The sequence below is a fragment of the Pistacia vera genome, unplaced genomic scaffold, assembly GCF_008641045.1.
Source record: "Pistacia vera cultivar Batoury unplaced genomic scaffold, PisVer_v2 Contig1005, whole genome shotgun sequence".
Taxonomy (NCBI): Eukaryota; Viridiplantae; Streptophyta; class Magnoliopsida; order Sapindales; family Anacardiaceae; genus Pistacia; species Pistacia vera.
The window spans coordinates 181,669-194,362 of record NW_022195034.1 but is presented as its reverse complement, the minus strand read 5'-3'; the positions used below and the strand labels follow the sequence as shown (position 1 = coordinate 194,362).

The 12,694-nt window shown below is 35.9% G+C and overlaps 1 non-coding gene across 1 annotated transcript; it reads right to left on the bottom strand.

Annotated features, from left to right (window-relative positions):
• Positions 1-9,527: 9,527 nt before the first annotated feature.
• LOC116142107 lies at positions 9,528-9,634 on the bottom strand. Its single transcript, XR_004129959.1, has one exon. It is a non-coding gene; the product is annotated as a small nucleolar RNA R71 (small nucleolar RNA).
• Between the last annotated feature and the right edge of the window lie 3,060 nt (positions 9,635-12,694).

Genomic DNA, 12,694 nt, shown 5'->3' with positions numbered 1-12,694 from the left:
TCCAGTGACACCACCAGTATGAAAATAAGGCTCTCTAACTGGTTTGGAAAATAAAATATACATTGGTCGTAGGAGGAGGAGAAAGTAAAGGTCATGATTTCTCTCACTTTCTCTTGTGTTAAACAAAAGATTTTTTTTTTTCCTAGTGAAAGTTGTCTAGATGGGGTAGAGGGTTCCAAGAGCATCATTTTGATGTTAGAATGGTCTTCGAAATCACTCCAACGATGGTGGTTGATATGGCAACCAGCCATTGCCGCACTGGCAACCACTGATCCCGATGGTAAGTAAACTTTCTTTTATTTTAGTTAATTACTAAATATTATGGTGAGCATAGGTAAAAGGTATTTGGGTAGGAACCAGAACGACCCTATTAGGGTCCAGTTTCGATTCTAGAAAATTAGAGTTCAGAATTCCCAGTTCTAGTTCCAATTCCTGTAGTGTTGGAACCAGAACCAGAACTAGAACTAGAATTAAAACTGAGGTCTGACTATCCGAGTAGGAATCAAGATTGAATTGTAATTTTTGTTAACTATTGAGGGTGTATTTTTATTTTTTTAGGGGTGTATTTAACATTTTGTTTAAAAGTAGGGGTAATTGAAATTAACTTGGGTACTCGGAACTAGAACTAGAACCTATGTTTCAGGTTTCAGTTCCAGATTTTTGGGATCCAAAATCAAAATCGGCTAGTTCTAGTTCCAGTTCCAAATCTTAGGAATCAGCCGGTTCCAATTCCTTCAAAAAATGCCGAGTACCTAGAACCCATCATCCCTACTAAATTTATGAAAAGACTTTTACATTTGTATTTAATATAAGGATAAAAATGGTAATTTTTATGTAACTGTTTGTTATTAGTTTTTCATATTAAAGATAAATCCAAGTTTTTGCTTTTTTTAGTTAGAGCCTATCAAGATTTACGTGACAAGAGTGTAAAACAAACAACCCTGTTAGGGGATTTTATATACCTTTTTCCATTAATGTGTTAAGGATTTTAGGGTACATGTTTCATGATGTTTAGTGCATGACTGGCGCCTAATTGCAACAGTAGCCATGGTTTCCTGCCTTTATTACATTGATGTTGTGGAGAAAGTCCGGTCACCTAAAGAAATCAAAAGTGAAACTTTCTTCTTGAGTGGTGGGTCAAGAAGATCTTGGTAGTTGAGATATGTCTCTTTGTGTGCCACATGTCTTGCCACTTCCTCCACTTATCTGATATGTTTTGGGCTTGTCATGGCCCTCTGTTCCCTTGGGCAGACCTTCTCAAGTTTGGGCATAACAGTTGAACATCCCTAATTCTACCTCTTTTCATTATTTCAGCTCAGTTTTAGGCCCTTATTAGTGATTTTTCCTGGACCCATTTGCTTGGGCTTTGGTGTTGGCTTTATTGATTTGGGCTGTCAACTATAACCCTTATAAAAATATTCCTAAGGGAGGGAGGGAGAAGAGGGCGGGGGGGGGGGGGGGGGGGGGGTGGGGGGGGGGGTTATTAATAGAAATCTATAAAAATCATTGCAAGAAAAAAAATTTAAAAACTGTATAGTGTTTCTCGAGCTATACCACAATGATAATGATGCTGCAGTAATATGTAAGGAATATGATAGTTGCGAGAGAAGAAATGCTCAAGTTAGATGGTTTCCAGCTATACCGCAAACCTCCCACCATCCCTTCTTGAAAGCAACCACTTTGAAGTTCACTAGAAGCAAATTTCTTCCTTACACTAGTTTGGTAGGATTTTGCCTCTTACAATAGTTTACAAGTATTTCGCCTCTAGATTTACAAGATTTCGCCCACAAAGATGTTGAATAAAGTAGTGAATGACTGCCTCTTGAACTAGCTTAAACACACAGTAGAACAATTCTCTCAAAGGCTTACCATAGTGCAAAGATGCTTTTTTATTTGGATTTTGTAACGACTCCATTCTTATAAAAAACATGCATAGTAAAGTACATGTAACAATTTATAAAAGTTGGGCCCAAAATTTTTTTTTTTATTAAACATATGCATTCTTATACAAATATTATACAAGATTTGTGACATATGCAAAACTCTCAAATAGGGTGGACAGTGTAGCCATTTCTCTTCGTGTGCCTTGTCCATCCGACTGTGTCCTCATCTAGAACCTGCAAAAACATAAGAACAACTGGATAGCACAAACAAGGCTCAGTAAGTAAACCCCTGAACTCCAATATCTCCGTAACTCTTCTTTATAAACTATATATTCTCTTTCTCATAATTCCTCTATGCTAACTTTCTTTCTAGTAATCACGGCCCCATCTGACCAGCATGGCTGGAGACTCGCTCCCACTCCCTGTGACTTCTACTCATTCAGCCATCGGACTTGGTTATGCATGGATTCGAAACCTTGGCCACTGAGTGCAAAATCTCTCGGGTATAGCCCTCATTCCGCATGTACACTACGGGCTACACCACTTCTCTTTCTGTACTCTGCCGCTTTCCTTGATGCGGCGTACATGCGGGAATACTCTACTACCCGTACTCACGGTTCCCCATCGCACAACCTACTCTATTCTCTTATTAAGCACTACTCTACTTTACTCTATAGTGCTCATTCTCTCTTTCTTTCTACTCTTAGAGTAGTCTAACTCAAAAGTCTCTACTCTTTCCTCTACTCTCTTTTCTATGCTAAGTAAGCATAATTAAAGCATAATAATGCACATCAATGCCTCATACTCATTATGCATTTATGAAAAGTAACTATGACATGGACAACAATTAAGGCTTTCTACCCTTACTTATGATTCTTTGGCATATCATACACCTCAAGTGCATAACAATTCTACTCTAACTCTAGCTTTTTCAATTTTCTTTAATCAACCAAATGGGAAAGCTCCCTCATAACTCTAAATCCCTGTCAAAAGAGAAACACTTCCATAAACTTGCTCAAAACTTCCTCCAACTTCTACACAACTCACCCACATCAAGCAAATAAAACACTTCTCATAACTCAATCATAATTCCTAATCTCAACTTTAAAAGAATACACATATGTATATCAATCTACTCAAAAGATTTTCTTAATCTCACTTAGGTGAGTTACTTACCTTATGAGAAATTAGCTTCTTTAACACTTCTCCTTTCCTTTGGAAGCTTGCTTTTCCTCTACAACTTAACCAACATCACAACATGAGACTCTAATCAAACACATAAAAACTCTCATCTAAAGCAGAATCCTTACCTTAGGACTTTAGAATTAAAAACCCTACTAAAATTTTCTCAAAGGCTCTTGGAAAACCTGTAAGATTGAAGAAATTTGAGAGAGTTTAGAAGAATGAAGGAGGCGGTGGAATGGGAAAATGAAGAGCTTTCAAAGACTAAACCTTTTTAATATCTCTTAATAACTCATTCTTCCATTTTGCCCTTGCTCTTTCATGGAAATTCCATCCATATCCTTGATTCCTTACTAACACACCCCATACTAACAATCTCCTTGAAATTTCCTTCCAATTAACTCCCCACTTTTCCTACTACTTAGGGGTAGAATGGTCATTGCCCTTAGGGAGAGAAATCTAAAACTTAACAAACATTTGTCGGACTGTCGCGCGCGCGAGAAGCTTCTGTCGCCGCGGCAAAACTGTCCAGAGAGTTTCCCGTGGTTTTCACACCTCTTCGCCGCGGCGAAGATTCTTCTTCGCCCCGGCGAAGCTTGGCACACTACACTTCTTCTATTTTCAACCAATTTCAGGCAAATATTCACACACAACACACAAACTAATGTCAACCAAACAATATTACAAAGAGACCAACTCAAATAGAGCAAAGGAACAATACTACTACCTCAATTGGGGCGTTACAGTTTTAGCTCAAGGATTAGTGGAATGTTTTTGAAAGACTTTGTTTCTCTGATATTCTGTATATCTTTCTTTTCAATAAAACTCTAATTTATTGCTTGTCTCCTCAATTTAAGTAAAAAGTCGTTGTTGTATTTAATGCAATTCTAAAAGCTGTAGAACCAAGAGGAACGAACATTCCACCATTGCAAATGATCATGTCTTTGCCACCAACGGTCACTTTGTACGACTTTAAGCTTCTGGGATGATTGTTCCACCATCACGAACATTCATTCCACCATCACTAATGGTCATTCCACCACGTGGAACAGTTGGTCCATTGGCTCCTTATCCATAAAAATTCCAAAAGCATGCATGGTTTCCTAGAACGAAGTCGTTCTGCCAAGAACGATCTTTGACTGTGAATGGTCATTCCACCACAAGAAACGGTCGTTCCACTTTAGATACAAGAACTTCAACTTGATCTTCAAGGCTTGACTTCCAAGATTTTTCAAAGGCAAGAAATGTTTGAGTTCTGAGTACTTTGACTTTTGACTTGAATGGAATAGGTGTGCTGCTTAGTCGTGCTGTTGCGAGTGATTTGACTTTGGGAAAAATCATGGATGATCATATGGAATGTTGTTATGTTGAGAGGAACGTAAATCTGGGAAACTTTGTGAAACAAGGAATGGCCATTCCTTCCTCCTGCATGGTCGTACCAACTAGAAAAACTTCAATTTTTTGTTATGACTTCTTGTCATACCTTAGCATGTTTGTTAAATAACCAATCAACTCATTGGTTAATTTTGGAACATCAAAGCACATGAGGACTCAACAATCTCCTCCTTTTTAATTGATGACAAAACTAAACAAAAATTGAGTTTCATATGAAAGTACAAATCCATACACAACTTGCTAAAAACAAAATTTAAAAAGCTCCCCCTTAGAATATGCATACCCCAAAAATAAAGTAAGCAAAATTGCTCCCCCCTACACCAAGCATACCCTTGACACACATCCATTCTTCTTTTCAAATAAGAAATAAAACTCACTTTGAAGATCAAAAGAAGAAACTATAGCAATTAACAATCCACACACACAATTACTCAATCATCTCAATTATCTCTCCCCTTTTTTGTCATTAAGCCAAAATATAGCAAATAATTAACACATTAACACGATGACATTCAGGAGTGATGAAAAGAAATTCAGTATATATCAATTAAGCAATGAAAATAAACAGATTATTAACAACATGAGAACATAAGTAAACAACAATACAAGTTCAAGTGTCCAAAATGACACATATGTTTCTCATGTGCAAGAAGATATCAAAATACAACAACAAAAATATGACACAAGGCTAGAATAAAAAAAAAAAAAAAGGACTTGTAATCCCCAACAACTTTTAGTTACATGGAAATAATAAATATTGCCTTTTTGGCACATAGATAATTGCTTCAAAAGTAGCATTCCCTAATTGGCATATGTGTAAATGCTACCCCAAAAGTGAAATAGGACTTCTAAAAGGGATATGTTGCCCCAAAAGTGGCATAGAATTTCCAGAATAATAGAAGCCCCACAGATTGCACAAACATTAAAATTGGCATGAGCCCTATGTTAGAGTAGGTGTCATGGAGCCAATCAATTATTGTAGAATTGACTATTTGTAATAATATTTATTAATCAATAAAATGCAATTTCTACTATATCACGTAAATCATAATTGTATGCATTGATATATGTCCTTAGGATAGTAGAACCGTGACGAGGGTATCAAGTGTTTCAAATCTTGATAGTGAGAACCCTGTGATCATACATGGTGGCCAATCTCGAAATGTCCGTAGCCCTAATATTATTCTGACCAAGGACATAAATAATACGGTAAGGCTATCATAGCGTTGAATGACCCTATGGAAAGATAGTGACTAGTTTTACTTGTTAGGGTTGGTTGCCGATAACTTGGTGCAACACATAGGTGCTTGCTGTAGGCAAGTTCACTAGACAGACTCACCAGAGGATTCTATAATCCATATGGATGGTAATCCCAGTGTCTATGGAATAAATCCTCTAACTAATGGTGGTGCATGTGATCCTTAGACTTGAGATCACTGGAGTACCTTCTGCATCAATTGGTGTAGTTTGACACTAGCCCAACGTAGTTCTATTCAAAGCTATCAATACGGTAGTGATTGACTACATCAAGGAGTGAATCAAGAGTATGATGGATCGACAAAGGATTCATCACTCTTGGGTACAGAGAAATTATCTCACTGAGTAATTCAGTAAATGCCAACGACATTGAATATGTGGTCATAATGGGATTGAGTTGTAGCTCAATCCAATATTTTCTGGTCATTGGTCCAATAACCGAATATCGAGAGATCAAGGATATCCGAAATCGACACTACTTCTGTACCTCAGCCTTGATGAGATAACAAATGATGAAAGGATTTGATTACATGGTAACCATATCGTTGATAGGTAGTTGTTTCGTTGAATCTGAATCTATCAGGTAGCCATGATGCCTTGCTAAAGGCCAATCTTGGTCTGTGTTTAGTGAGACGATAGATTAGTATCAATCGCAAGACTACTCATTGCCGATAAGATGAGGAGCCTTTGGTTCACACACATAGAAGACAGATTAAGGATGAATTGGTGAGAAAGGGTATTTTCGTCATTTGTGATGAAAGGGTATTTTCGTCATCTATGATGGAAAAGATATTTTCATCTTTTGAGATGAAAGGGCATTTTGGTAATCTCACAGTACAATTAAATTTACTGAGGTCATTGCCTATATTTAATTTCATATTGAAATTAAAATTACTGAGATTGTGTATTTAAATATATTCATATATTTAAATATTTTATATATATATATATTATTTAATATTAATATTTGATGATATTAATATTAGTAAAGATAATATATGAATATGAAATTCATATTTGAATTTGAATAAGATGTCATGTGGATTATTACTTTGTTTGGTAATGGGGATTTACTATTCTAGTCATGGAATAAATTTATTCCTAACTAGATTATGGTTTTGATTTTTGTTGCATATAAAAGGCAGCTTAAAATTAAAATAAAAGCGGAGAACACATTATTTAAAATGCTAGCCACTCACCTCATTCTCTCTCACGTTTTCTATCGAAGTGGAGAAGAGAATTTTTCAAAGAAAAAATTACGTTGCATTCCCATCCTTGATCCTTGTGGGTTTGGCTAGCACATCGAACCGCTTGGTGATCGACATCTTATCTTCGTTTAGATACCGAGAGTTCACTCTTATCTAAGAGTGGGAGCGATTCGTATCGATTGAAGGAGCCTCCAAACGCTGGTATGAAATCTGGAAATTTTATATTCAATATTATTTCATATGTAAATAACGTAAATTGGGTATAAGATTCTTGAGTTCAATGTTGTGTTGGGGATTTTATTTTTGTTTTTCTGCTGCGTAAACCCCACTAGCAACTTACACCCTAGGAGTGGTGACGTAAATTTATATAATGATGATGAAATATAAAATAATGAATGATGATCATTGAAGATACATTGTCATTTGAAGTAGCCATTGAACTTACTGAATTTACTTAATTTATTGAATTTACTAAAGCTATGAAAATGAGCCAAATGGCAAGAAACAATTCCTGTACAATTTACTTCTTTTGGGGACTTGAAGTCAAATGCTTAAAGCGTCTAATCCATTCAATATGGAAAATATCTTAATGGGAAAAGAAAAGGAATAAGATTTCTATATAAAGCTTGGTAAATAAGTCTCATACAGAGACACTGGTTTGATATTTTATATATGCTTTTTGCAATCATATTCTAATACTTGATTATTGAGTCCCAAAAGGACTAGCCATATGGATATTGTTATCAAAGATTCATACTATACGATGTATACTAATATCTATATAAAGATCGCTAAATGATCTAAATCACTTGAAACAAGTCTAATAGATTTTTGAGCTATAGAGATCCTTATATGGCTTAAACAATTTGGAAAAAAATGTGGTACAAATCTCTTACTCTCTTCCTGATAGGTGGGATACAAGAATAATTTTAGTTGTTACTACAAGAAGTCAAAATTCGAACTTGCCATCGTAGAAGTACATGTTCGTATTATAAAGTTAACTTGGATCTTGAAGAGCTCTTAAAAATTGTTGAATTCTTGAAGAAAGAATTTGAATGAGAGTATCTTAAGAAACCGAACTGCTGTCTCGGCCTATAGACTGTGTACAATTTCAAATGAAGCACATATTGCAAGACTCACCCTAGATTACTCTAATGATTGTTTGGTTTCTCAATCTTGAGCATAAGAAATTTTGCCTCTATGAATATGATGAAGAGATACTTGGCGATGAAGTACCATATCTCACTATAATAAAAGGTTTAGTATCATAAAGACCGAACTTGATAGTAAGGTTCTGCTCTAAGCCAACTCAACTACGTTTAAACAATATCAAACACTTATCTTGTTACCTTTGTAGAACAACATATTTGGGATTATTCTATCCCTACAAGTCTACTTGTGATCCAAGATTAGTTGGCTATACAAATACTGGATATCTTTCTCATCCCCAAAAGCTTGGTCATAATTGGATATTTTTATTGATAAAAACATCGATATGCTACTATTGAGTAAGCTACCAAATTGATCAAGATGTTATAATGAGGAGGAGTATATCTTCGAAGATTATTATACATATGTGCATTGTATTCTATTTCCCTTGATTTAATATCATCCCACTGAGTTTTACTAGCAAGGTTTTTAACGAGGCAGTTTAAGCATGTCCAACATCATTTTATAATTCTTCATGTAATTATATTTCTTTGCTATGGTTTTTATCCTATTGGGTTTTTCCTTAGTAAAGTCAAATGCAATTATCTGTAAGTGGTGGAAATTCAATAGGAGTATTGTATTACATGTGGCTTCCTACTACACAAGTTTTATTGGTACATGGCCATGCATCACATGCATTTGACGTGAGGCAGTGTGTTGGCTAATTCTAGTTAGTCATGATGGACGACGCACTTGCTATAAATAGGGGCTAATTTTACTTGTCCCAAACACATTGGCATGAAAAGAAGTAAGAAGAAAGCTAAAATTTTCAAGTTAGGCAATATTGAAATCCTTAGTTTAGCTTTACTTTAGATCTTGTTTTATATATATATATATATATATATATATATTCGAGGTGTATGACACACACTAGATGAAGATTAGAGATTATTGAATCTTTTGACCCAGAGATTGAGAGAACACTACAACATTGAGAAGAAGGCAAGCAAGGAACATGATAGACAACAACAACAACAATCTAGTGATTCCTCCAACTTTGGAGGATGTTGCAGAAGCTGCAGCCCCACATTCTTTAATGGATTATGCTATGCCGTCATTGAGTGGCACTGCTTCCAGCATTAGGAGGCAAGCCATTGCAGCAAATAACTTCGAAATTAAATCTACGACTATTTAGATGATTCAGTCAACCTGCCAATTCAGTGCTTTAGCCAACGATGATCCAAATGCTCACATTGGAAATTTCTTGGAGATATGCGATACATTCAAGCAGAATGGTGCCATAGACGATGCAATTAGATTGAGACTGTTCCCTTTTTCATTAAGAGATAAAGTCAAGATTTGGCTAAATTCGTTACTTGCAGAATCTATTACAACTTGGAATGCATTGGCTCAGCGTTTTCTAGCTAAGTATTTTCCTCTCTCTAAAACTGCAAAGATGACTAACGATATCACTAATTTTATGCAGGTAGATAGAGAGTCGTTATACAAAGCATGGGAGCATTACAGAGAGTTGTTGAGGAAATGCCTACATCATGGATTACCAGTTTGGTTACAGGTAAAAGCTTTTTATAATGGTTTAATTCCTGCCAACCATTCTATGATTGATGCAGCTTCATGCGGCACTTTAATGAAGAAGACACCAAAAGCAGCATATGAATTATTGGATGAGATGGCTTCAAACAGTTACCAGTGGCAGTCTGAAAGAGTGCCACAAAGGAAGGCTATGGGATTATATGGAGTGGATGCAATCACATCAATTTCTGCTCAATTGGAAACATTGAACAAAAAGATTGATAATATGAGTGCCCCAGTCATTCAAGTGAAGAGCATGAGTTGTGATCTATGTGGAGGAGACCATCTTAGCAATGAACGTTAGGTAGGTAAATCGTTTGCTAATTTTGCTAAAAGTACTAATTATGTTGGTAATTTTCACAGGCAACAACAGAATAATCCTTACTCTAGTACTTACAACCCTGGTTGGGGAATCACTTGAATTTTCTTGGAGCAAATAAAATGCAGTGAAACCACCACCACCGAATTTTCCTCTTCAAGAAAAGAAGCCCAATTTGGAAGAACTAAAGACAAAGTGTGTAAGCTCCACTAATACAAGATTTTAGAATCAAGAAGCTTCAATCATAAATTTGGAGACTCAAATGGTGCAGTTGGCGAATTTGATATCAGGAGAGCTCAAGGAACGTTGCCTAGTGACACAGAGAAGAATCCCACGGAGCATGTGAAGGAAACTACACTAAGGAGTGGCAAAGAAATTGGGCATAAAGAGCAAGAGAAAAAGGAAGCATCTAAAGTGCAACCAGACAGCATTGCGGAAAAGTTGCTTGAATCTAAGAAGATAGAGATTTAGCCTTTTTTCCCTCTCGTGTTGAAGAAGCAGAAATTTGATCAGTAATTTGCAAAATTTTTAGATGTTTTTAAGAAATTGCATATTAACATTTCTTTTGTAGAAGCTCTTTTTAAGATGCCCAATAATCCAAAGTTCTTGAAGGAGGTCCTCTCTAACAAGAGAAAACTGGAAGAGTAAGAAACAGTAAAACTCACTGAAGAAATGTTTAGAACTTTTGCAAAATAAATTGGCACCAAAATTAAAAGATCCAGGGAGTTTTACAATACCTTGCATTATTGGTTTGCTTTCATTTTGCAAAGCTTTATGTGATTTAGGTGCTAGCATTAATCTAATGCCTTTATCTATTTTCAGGAAATTATGACTTGGAGAACCAAGGGCCACCACAGTATCTTTATAGCTAGTTGACAGACTTATTAAATATCTAAGAGGTATTGTGCAGGACATGCTTGTCAAGGTAGATAAGTATATTTTTCCTGCAAATTTTCTTGTGTTGGATATGGAAGAAGATGTTGGGTTACCTCTCATTCTAGGATGACCATTTTTAGCCACAGGTAAGGCATTGATTGATGTGCAAAGAGTTGAGTTAATTCTTAGGGTAGGAGATGAAAAATTAACTTTTGATGTTTTTAAAACAATGAAACATCGTTTAAAATATAACATGTGTTTTAGAATCGATGCTTTTGATCCTTTGGCTTGTGAGTATTTTTAAGATACCATGTATGAAAATCCATTAGAAGCTTGCTTGGTTGATTCAAAAGAGGATGCAGGGGAGAAGAAGCACTTAATTGAGATTGTAGCAAGTTTGGGGGCCAATCCACCTTATAAAGGGTCATGTGACAAAAATTTGAAACATTGGAAAGGCCAATATTGTCTCGAACAAAGCCCTCAATTGGAAGAGCCACCAAATCTTGAACTGAAACCCTTACCTACTCATTTAAGATATGTATTTCTTACTGAGTCATCTTCTTTACCTATTATTATTTCATCTTCTTTGACAGGTTTGATGGAAGAGAAATTATTAAGGGTGTTGAAGGAGCATAAAGTACCATTTGGCTGGACAATAGCTGACATAAAGGGAATAAGTCCTTCGATTTGCATGCACAAAATTCTCTTGGAAGACAGCAACAAGCCAACAGTTTAGCCTCAAAGGAGACTCAACCCGAACATGCAAGAAGTGGTAAAGAAAGAGGTTATTAAACTACTCAATGCAGGTATTATCTATCCTATCTCAGATAGTTCATAGGTAAGTCTTGTTCAAGTAGTACCAAAAAAAGGAGGTATAACTGTGGTGAAAAATGAGAATAATGAATTGATACCTACTAGGACAATCACAGGTTGGAGAGTGTGCATAGATTATAGAAAACTAAATGATGCCACCAGGAAAGACCACTTCCCTTTACTCTTTATCGATCAAATGTTTGAGAGACTTGTTGGGCATGAGTTTTATTGTTTTCTTGATGGGTATTCTGGGTATAACCAAATAGCTGTAGCTCCAAAGGATCAGGAGAAAATCACTTTAACTTGTCCTTATGGCACATTTGCATTTAGGAGGATGCCTTTTGGTTGATGTAATGCACCTACCACTTTTCAAAGATGCATGATGTCCATTTTTCATGATATGGTAGAGGAATTTTTGGAAATTTTTATGGACGATTTTTCAGTTTTTGGTTCCTCTTTCTATGAATGTTTGAATAATTTGGCTTTAGTTTTACAGGGATGTGAATACACTAGCCTAGTTTTAAATTGAGATAAATGTCATTTTATGGTGCAGGAAGGAACATTTTTGGTTCATAAAATCTCCCAAAAAGGGATTGAAATGGACAAAGCAAATGTGGAAGTGATTGAAAAATTACCCCACCTACATCAGTGAAGGCCATGAGGAGTTTCCTTGGACATGTAGGATTTTACAGATGATTTATTAAAGATTTTTCTAAAATTTCAAAGCCTCTATCTAATTTATTAATTAAAGATACTCCTTTTGATTTTAATGCTGAATGTTTGCAGATCTTCCTCACTCTGAAGGAGAAGCTTGTCACAGCACCAATTATGGTGGCACCTGATTGGAGTTTGCCATTTGAACTGATGTGTGATGCTAGTGATGTAGCTATTGGTGCCGTCCTCGGTCAGAGAAAAGACAAGGTATTCCAAACTATATACTATGCTAGTTGTACCTTAAATGCAACTCAACAGAATTACACAACCACTGAAAAGGAACTTCTAGAAGTAGTATTTGCATT